This window comes from Schistocerca piceifrons, chromosome X (genome assembly GCF_021461385.2).
Source record: "Schistocerca piceifrons isolate TAMUIC-IGC-003096 chromosome X, iqSchPice1.1, whole genome shotgun sequence".
Taxonomy (NCBI): Eukaryota; Metazoa; Arthropoda; class Insecta; order Orthoptera; family Acrididae; genus Schistocerca; species Schistocerca piceifrons.
In genome coordinates, this window is record NC_060149.1 from 468409278 (window position 1) to 468417800 (window position 8523).

At 41.1% G+C, this 8523-nt stretch overlaps 1 pseudogene; it reads left to right on the plus strand.

Moving 5' to 3' along the window:
- The first annotated feature begins 5598 nt into the window (after window positions 1-5598).
- On the plus strand, window positions 5599-5716 carry LOC124723322 (annotated as a pseudogene).
- Window positions 5717-8523: the final 2807 nt, after the last annotated feature.

The following is an 8523-nucleotide window of genomic DNA, read 5'->3' on the forward strand; positions in this document are numbered from 1 at the left end:
TGCAGTCAATGGTTGTTCTTCGTTCAGTATCATTTTCATTGTCATAATGCGATTTTATTTGAAATCAGTCTTTCGCCAAAACTGAAGGATTTATAACACCGTATGGAAATGCGTATCTGTGTTGAAGGTATACAAACTGATATTATTTGTTCCGGAAGTGTTGTGTTATTAGATGAACGAACAAATGCAGCCGTTTTTACTAGCACGCCTTCTATACTTTTCATGATGTTTTGGATGTTAATCAAGCCTACATTCCACTCATATTTCATTTTCTCTGTTCTAATGTCTGTAATTCTCTATATGGCACAACTGTTATGCCATAAATTATGATATTGTGCTGGTTTCTTTCTGTGACTTGTTCACTAGGCATTTAGGTACCAGGAGTCTACGTAATTGTTGGAAACTGGATGATTCAACCAGCAATGTCTCATTTCTCAAACGCCCTTTAGACCCTCCGAAGCATCTTCAAAGCGGCCCTGTTATCTTTCCTTATAACGATTAAAAACATACACTATCAGCAAGTGTACTATTACTGCTAAGAGATGTTGGCTCTACAATGCCTTTTGCAGGAGTACTGGTTACATCATCCCTCATGTGTCGAAAGTGGAGAAACTTAGCCAAAGTATGTAACACGTGACAGACCAAGACAAAATATGAAAACACACTTACAAACAGGAATAGATGTACAAGTAGAAAGAAGTATGACATGTAGAAATGAATGCCTGAGTTTGTTATACTACAGGTAGCATCGAAATGGAACGGTATCTGATGCTTTAGGCGATGATGTTTATGGAATGTAGTAAGCATCATTATCTTGTAAATCTGCCGTCAGCGCTATAAGGGTCTGGTGATATGGTTTTCAAGAGGTATTGTGCAACCTCATTGTTCTTTGTAGAACCCTGGACAAGAGATATAGTCATAAATCGAAGGCTTATCGATATAAAATAAATATAAACATTCAATTTTCTCAGTCCCAACATATTCGGAATGTTATTTATTGCTCAGCATCTGCCCGAGGAAAAGACCCACGGTATAGGGCGCGAAAAATATGTATTAAGCTTGAGTATCTTGTTAATGAACTGTCTTTCGCTCTTTGTGTTAGACGCGCTTGGAAGCCACTGCCGGCACAGATGTCTCAATCTTAAGGCGGAATCAGTACCACAAGGAGTTGCAATTTTGGAAGCGCAGTTGCAGAGCATGAGAGGGGCTATATCTGTGCTTTGTCGCATCAAGACAGAACACAGAAGTTATAATTGTCCAGATGTACCTGTGCAGAAGTAGCTCGTAGGTTGTAGAGTTCGACTCTCTTGATGTGAGACTGTAACGAAAGTTACTAGTTGATAGGCCAAGGCTCTCTAACTGCAAAATGAGAAGTCCGCTTCAGATTCTGGGCTGCCGGTGACATTTTAATAAACGAGACAACGTAGTACATCAAGTCACAAAACAAGCAACAGAATAAATGTTCGGCTACAGTGTCAGGTGTTAAACAGTTCACACAGATAAAAATGTTTGTTAATTAAAACCTTAAATCACTTAAAAAAATAACTTTCTACTTACACATTCTGCGGTTCACTGGACGCAGAGCCGCGGTCCTTTAATATTTACATTTTCGGTACGTAAATAAGACTTTATACGTAGGACACAGCCTCTAATGAACCATACAGACAGTACAACACCGTACTCCCCTTCAGCACTCGCCGCAAAGTGTTAAGTCAGTCTGAAATACTTCGCTCGACTCACAGTGTTGGCGCGCTAAACTCGTTTCATCTGCATTACACGATAATTCCAAAATTAATAAGGAAAGCTGGTCATAAAAGAATCTCAATAAATTATATGATCTCTTACTGCCGAAGGTATCTGCTGTAAAAGTCAATCCAATCTCAGTACACGCACACACACACACACACACACACACACACACACACACACACATACACATCTACATCTCCCTCCACGCCCTACGTCACATGCCAGTAGCTAACATTATCCTTCTTGATTGCTAGTTGAGGTTTGAGACTGAATAGTACGGCGTCCAAAGCCAGAAATGTAACAGTATGTAAGAACATGTCATTTTACCACGTGTCACAGACAAACGAGCTCCTCGTCCAGGCCGTAAAATCCCAAAGGGTAGCTACGGGCCGTCGTGTCATCCTCTGCTTTGCGTCGTTATGTGGATGTTGTAGGGAAGGGCATGTGGTCAGCCCACTGCTCTCCCGGGCATTTTGCGGACCTTTTATGCCGTGGAGTCGCTATGTCACAGAAAAAAGTCTACACCAAAATAAAATTGAAAAATAAACAAATTAGTAATTCAACAACAATTTGTACGATGCCGTATCTTTTTCCTTTGGTTACCATTTTGTAGAAGAAGCTGTCACTGTTATTGCTTTTCGAATAAATAAAACGATGAAAGAACAATGGCCTCTGTTGTCAGTGTCCTTCAGGTCTAAGGGCAGACTTGTCACACGATGAAAGTGTGGAAGAAATTTATTGGAAAGCGAGTGTGCGTTTATACAGCAGCCTCGTTACCTGAGATGATAAATTCAGTCAAGCATAAACTGTACAGCGCCCCTCTGGCAGGCCATGTCTGGACCAGGCGACGATGTCCGGCTTATTTGCGTTTCGCGCAGCCACCGTGCCTGCGAGGCCGTGAACGCGACCACTCACTGGCTGTCTCAGCGTCACTTGGACAGTGCTGATGTTAACTGAGTTGACAGATGTTATGTGAGTGCAAAACGGTGACTGTAAAGAGACACGTTGAACTCAGTGATAGCGGTTATCGTTGAAAGAACCCCTTTTCGGTTATACGTTTTTTTATCTCCAGTTTAAAACCTCTCAGAATAACCGGTTTTTATGAAATAACCGATATCCGGTTTTTTTATTGTTGTCGTTTACAGTAATAATAAAGGTAGATATCGAGCAAAGATTGAAAACTGTTAAGATTCCTTTAGATTTAGCGTTATACGTTTCAAGATACGGAGGATAAAAATATCAGATGAAACAGGTAAAAAAAGGAAAAAAAAAACTTAGTCCGTCCAGCTTTCGCTGCTTTTCTTGGAAAGTAATGAATGGTTGAATACTACAAGAAGTACCCATATCCTCCTATTGATTCTAATTTTTTGAAACTCTGCTCAGAAATTGTGTTGTAATCGAGGATAAGAACACTATTAGGACATGACGAACAGTCGGTACTAAAGAGTGAAACCTCATGTTATGTAACGCTGTTTTTCGTATTAAGTTGTCCATTTCCAAGGGCTATAAGCAAATAAAGGAATATTATTAAGACACAGGCGACAGATCAGCAACTTCCTATTTTTATTATAAACTGTGACTGAATTATTAAGTTTTCAATTAATTGCTGATGCCATCATTTTCTTTCTTGTTACTATTTCATAGATATCGCAGACAAATAATAAGCTTTCGGCTGAAATTTGTAGCATTCTTTTTCTTTAATAATTTAGAATGAAAAACCTGTTTTGTAGTCAGTTGTATATATCTACTTTTTAAAAATAATGTGAATACAATTGATTTCCCCTCATAAAAGATACTCTTTCGAAAAACTCAAATGTAAATTTAGACAAGGTGTGTTCAAGTCGCAGTCCGCTCGCCGCATGCGGCTCAAATCAAATATCTATGCAGTCCAATAAGTGAGCATCTGTCACACGATCGGTAAAAAAATTTCCATAAAATTTCGTTTTTGTTACGTTACGATAAATTGAAACATATTGCTAAGGACTGGATGAAATACGGAGCCATATTTTTTGATCTGGTGCAAGAATATGAAAATAGATTTCAGGCCTTTCGATAAAACTAAGCGAAACGTTTTTATTTATGTGACACCTTCTACAAACGACATAGATTGCCAGAATATTTTCAGATGGAGTGCATAGAATTACATTGTGACATCCAACTAAATGAAAAATTTTGTCATATACCTTTGTTGAGCTTGTACAAGTCATAACTGCTCAGACGCAAGTATGCCTCGTCTGAGGCAAGCGACAGTAGTAAGGGCCATGTCTAAAGATAGTGTCACATTGAAAGGACTAATTACAGATTCAAATACGACCAACAATAAATGAGCTACGAACTACAACAAGGAGACAAGCAACACAGCTGACGGTTGACCGTTCTCAACACATGTAATATAGGCCGTATCGCAAGTATTTATTCCTGGAGAACCGTTTATTGTACGTTTTCTTCTAGTTTTAACCAGTAACAGTTTCCTGTAGGAATACGGGACACTTTCTTTCCAACATCATGTATGTATTAAACATTTTTATGTCTTATTGATTCACGTTCAAAAGACGTGCATTTCATGTCTACCTAGTCTCATAATAACAAATTCGAAAACAGAACACAACTGAGGAAATCCGACGGATTTAAGCTCAAAAGCTGCCTTTGAGGTCAAATTAATCTCAGTACTGTATGTTACATATACTATCTTGTCAAAACGATCCGGACACGTTTTAGTGTAAATAAACATGGTGTGTGTCCACCCTTCATCTATATAACAGCATGAACGAAGCTGGATACATTTTTAATGAGCCCCCTGAATGTCTACGGAGGAATAGTAGCCCACTCTTAAAAAAAATGGTTTAAATGGTTCTGAGCACTATGGAACTTAACATCTGAGGTCATCAGTCACCTAGAACCTAGAACTACTGAAACATAACCAACCTAAGGACAGCACACACATCCATGTCCGAGGCAGGATTCGAACCTGCGACCATAGCAGTCGCGCAGTTCCGGGCTGAAGCGCCAAGAACCGCTCGGCCACAACGACCGGCTGCCCATTCTTTCTCCAGAGCAGAAGCCAAGTAGGATGCTGGAGTTTGGAGCGAAGTCTACGTTCTACCTCATCGCTAAGGTGTTTCACTAGGTACAAGTCAAAACTCAACACTAACCCTTCCTTCGGATTGCCACGGAGTATAGCGCGATTGATCACTCCATATAACTCTTTCTTCCTGTCATCCACTGTCCATTTGCATCGTTCTGTATGTCATCACTCAAGTGCTTAGCACTGGCCACAGAAATCAGGCAGGGCTCGGCGACTGTACGCCATTCTTTTTAATACCTACGCACTATCACTGTGCTCGTTTGACTGTTGGTAGCGCTTTTGAACTCAAGAGTGACACCTTCCGCAGATTTCACTTGATTTTGCCCAACTGCCTTGCTCAGTGCTAGACGTTCCCAATCTGGCAGTAGATTAGCTGTGCCTGTGGTTGTTCCTTCGCCTTTCCATTTCACAGTCACATCACCAACAGCCGAAACGAGCAGCTTTCGAAGGTCTGAAATGTCCTTGATGATTCTGTTACACAGGTAGTATCCTATGACTAGTTCACATTCGGAGTCACTGAGCTCTCCTGGCAGATCCAACCTGCTGTTACTGCTTCTCTACCGAGAACGCAGTATTCCCCACAACTCGTTGTCAGTTCAGCGATACATATGGATGTCCTAATTCTTTTGATTAGTTAACGTATTTAAGATATGATAAGGAAGTATGCAACGAGTTTTATCTTGACTTGGTTCCAAGTTTTGTAGGTGCAGTGCTGAGAAAAGATAACCAGTCGTAACATAAATTCATTACGTAGATCACGTGAAGGCAACGGCCTTGCCGCAGTGGATACACCGGTTCCCGTCAGATCACCGAAGTTAAGCGCTGTCGGGCGTGACCGGCATTTGGATGGGTGACCATCCAGGGCGCCATGTGCTGTTGCCATTTTTCGGGGTGCACTCAGCCTCGTGATGCCAACTGAGGAGCTACTCGACCGAATAGTAGCGGCTCCAGTCAAAGAAAACCATCATAACGACCGGGAGAGCGGTGTGCTGACCACACGCCCCTCCTATCCGCATCGTCAGCTGAGCATGATACGGCGGTCGGATGGTCCCGATGGGCCACTTGTGGCCTGAAGACGGAGTGCCAGATCACGTGAGAGAACTGTTTTATCAGCATCCAAATCTGTAGAAAGAATGCACATCGATAGCGCTCAAGCTTGGTTATCAGTTAAAATTGTTGATACATTTTCGTATGAGTTATATCATGCCTCCTTGTCGAATGTCATACTGATGAGCGCTGCAGTTCAGGAGCCTTTCGAGAGTTAAGTAAGCAATGAGCTAGTTAGCGCAAAAATTAATATTCTGGGCTCGAATTATGGAGTAGAATTCGAACCTCCGTTTAGCCACTCAGGTTTAGAGTTTCCACGATGAAAGGCAGGTCTCGAAATGATTCCTTTGAAAAGGACACAGCTAATACCTGTCCCCATTCATAACAATTCCTTGTGTGTGCTACGTCTCTAACGACCTCGTCTGTGATGGGACGTTAATGCCTACTCTTTCTTACTATATGTGTTATATATACCGTCAGAAACAGTAACATGTCTGTAAGGGTATTGCAGGAGAGGCTGTGCTGAGAAACAATAGCTAAGAAAAAAATCGATACTTATTGCCGTTTCCGAGTTATATAGCACTGAATTAAGCCAGAAAGGTCGTCGTGCGCGCAGAATGAAACAACCTGCCAAAAGCTGTGTTGCCGGACATGTTCTTCGTTTTGTTTCCTCAAACCGAACAGACGTAGCTTTTGCTCACCTAGCTTAAATTTATCTCCTCCCAAAAACGCACATTTTAACTAAAAGGAATATTTCAACAAGTGGTAAATCACAGCCCCAGGGATGTCTGTACGTTATCGTAATTTTATCCCTTGCAAGTGCTTGGATTTGCTCGCGAAACAACTTGATGGGCTAACTTCAGTGCCAAATAAGTCGGATACAGCCCAACGTATGGTGTTTTGTTCTTGCGAAGTATTTCTCAGCACAACTTCCTGTGCAACACCCTTACAAGCTTTCGAGACTGTTTCTGACCATTCTCTCTAAATAAAGTGAATAAGATCTAGATTGACAGCTTGAAGGAATGTGTGAATTATCATCTTCATTTATTTATTTATTTCTTTATACATTCATTTCACATGGCCATGTTAGGGCCTTCAGGCCCTCTTACATCTAACCGGATATCCTTCGTGAGACGTCATTGTAATCTGTGCAGTAGGTCAACATTAGCAGTTTACAATGATAATTATGATAACAAAAAAGAAGCCGTGCGGGGCAGCCGCGCAGTCTCAGGCTGCCCCCGTGTGAGGTTCGAGTCCTCCCTCGGGAATGGGTGAGTGTATTGTCTTTAACGTAAGTTAGTTTAACTTAGCTGAAGTGGTGCGTAAGCTTAGGGACCGATGACCTCAGCAGTTTGGTTTCATAAAACCTTACCACAAATTTCGAAATTTTCCAAACAAAAAACAATATTTATGTGTAATTTAAAAATCGTCAGTCTTATGAATATTGTGTTGAATAATTTCCCTACTTCGTTCTTATCGAATGAGATTAATGGTATCTAAATGAAATATGTGGCAGCAGTACGGAAGTAATCAATGTGGAGAAGAGGTTGATTGATCGGAGAAAGAACGACAAATGATTGGGTCATGTCATTACGCATACTGGTGGGATGTAAATACAAATAGGAGAGGAATAGAAAACCATGAACAGTTTACAACGTGGCTGAGTGTACAGAAGGAAAACGGCTAGGGTATGCCGAGGTGGGAGCTACGCTGACTATGGTAAAGCTTGAGTCTCCACTTGATTGCAGAATGGGTTTGGATAACACCCAAATTATAAAATAGTTTCTTCCACAGTCATTTGGCTTTAATGAAGGAGAAGATGGAGTATTCAGTGCTGGACAAAGATACAGTCGAGTTGGTGGACGTATCCTATGTGGTATTGCAGATGTGGTATGATAGGTATCTGGCGAGCAAGGATCGGTATTCAGCACACCAGTGACTATGAGATTGATGTCGTAAACAGACAATTTAAAAGCACATTGTCTTTCCTGTCGCATCAAGTCTAACTCAGTGTAGGAAGAACTGACGTGATCTAAATACCGAACGGTACGTATCATATGCAAGCATTCGTAGCTAACTCTCGCCGGCACGGTAGCTCAGCGTGTTCGGTCAGAGGATTTAGCTACCCTCCGTAACAAAAAAACTGAGTGAACTAACCAACGATCAACCTGAACAGGCGTCATCGAACGTCCGCCACGAACAAATTCAACGAACAATCTAGAACAAAATGAAGTAAAAAAAAAAAAAAAAAAAAAAAAACTCTAGTCGTTTGGAGTTGTGCCGTGTTGATCTAAATAACAGTAGTACACATTTGGTAGGACTAAAAATTGGACTAACTTTTGTTTAATTTGAGACGAAAATATATTACCTGGCAAAGAAAGTGAACCATGTGGAAGGGGAGATGATGTGAAACTAAACGGAATGAAAGTCGCATAAAAGTATGATACTGTGAAAAGAAGTCGACCGAGCTCTGGAAGCCGCACGTTGAAGTAAGTCGCCTGTAATAGACGACATTTCCTCACAGTTTTTGAGAGACTGTCGAGAGTATACCACGACAAAACTATTCCACCAGGTGTATAAAACGTATGTGACAGGTGAAATACCCTCAGACTCCGAGAAGAATGTAATAATTCCATCTTCAA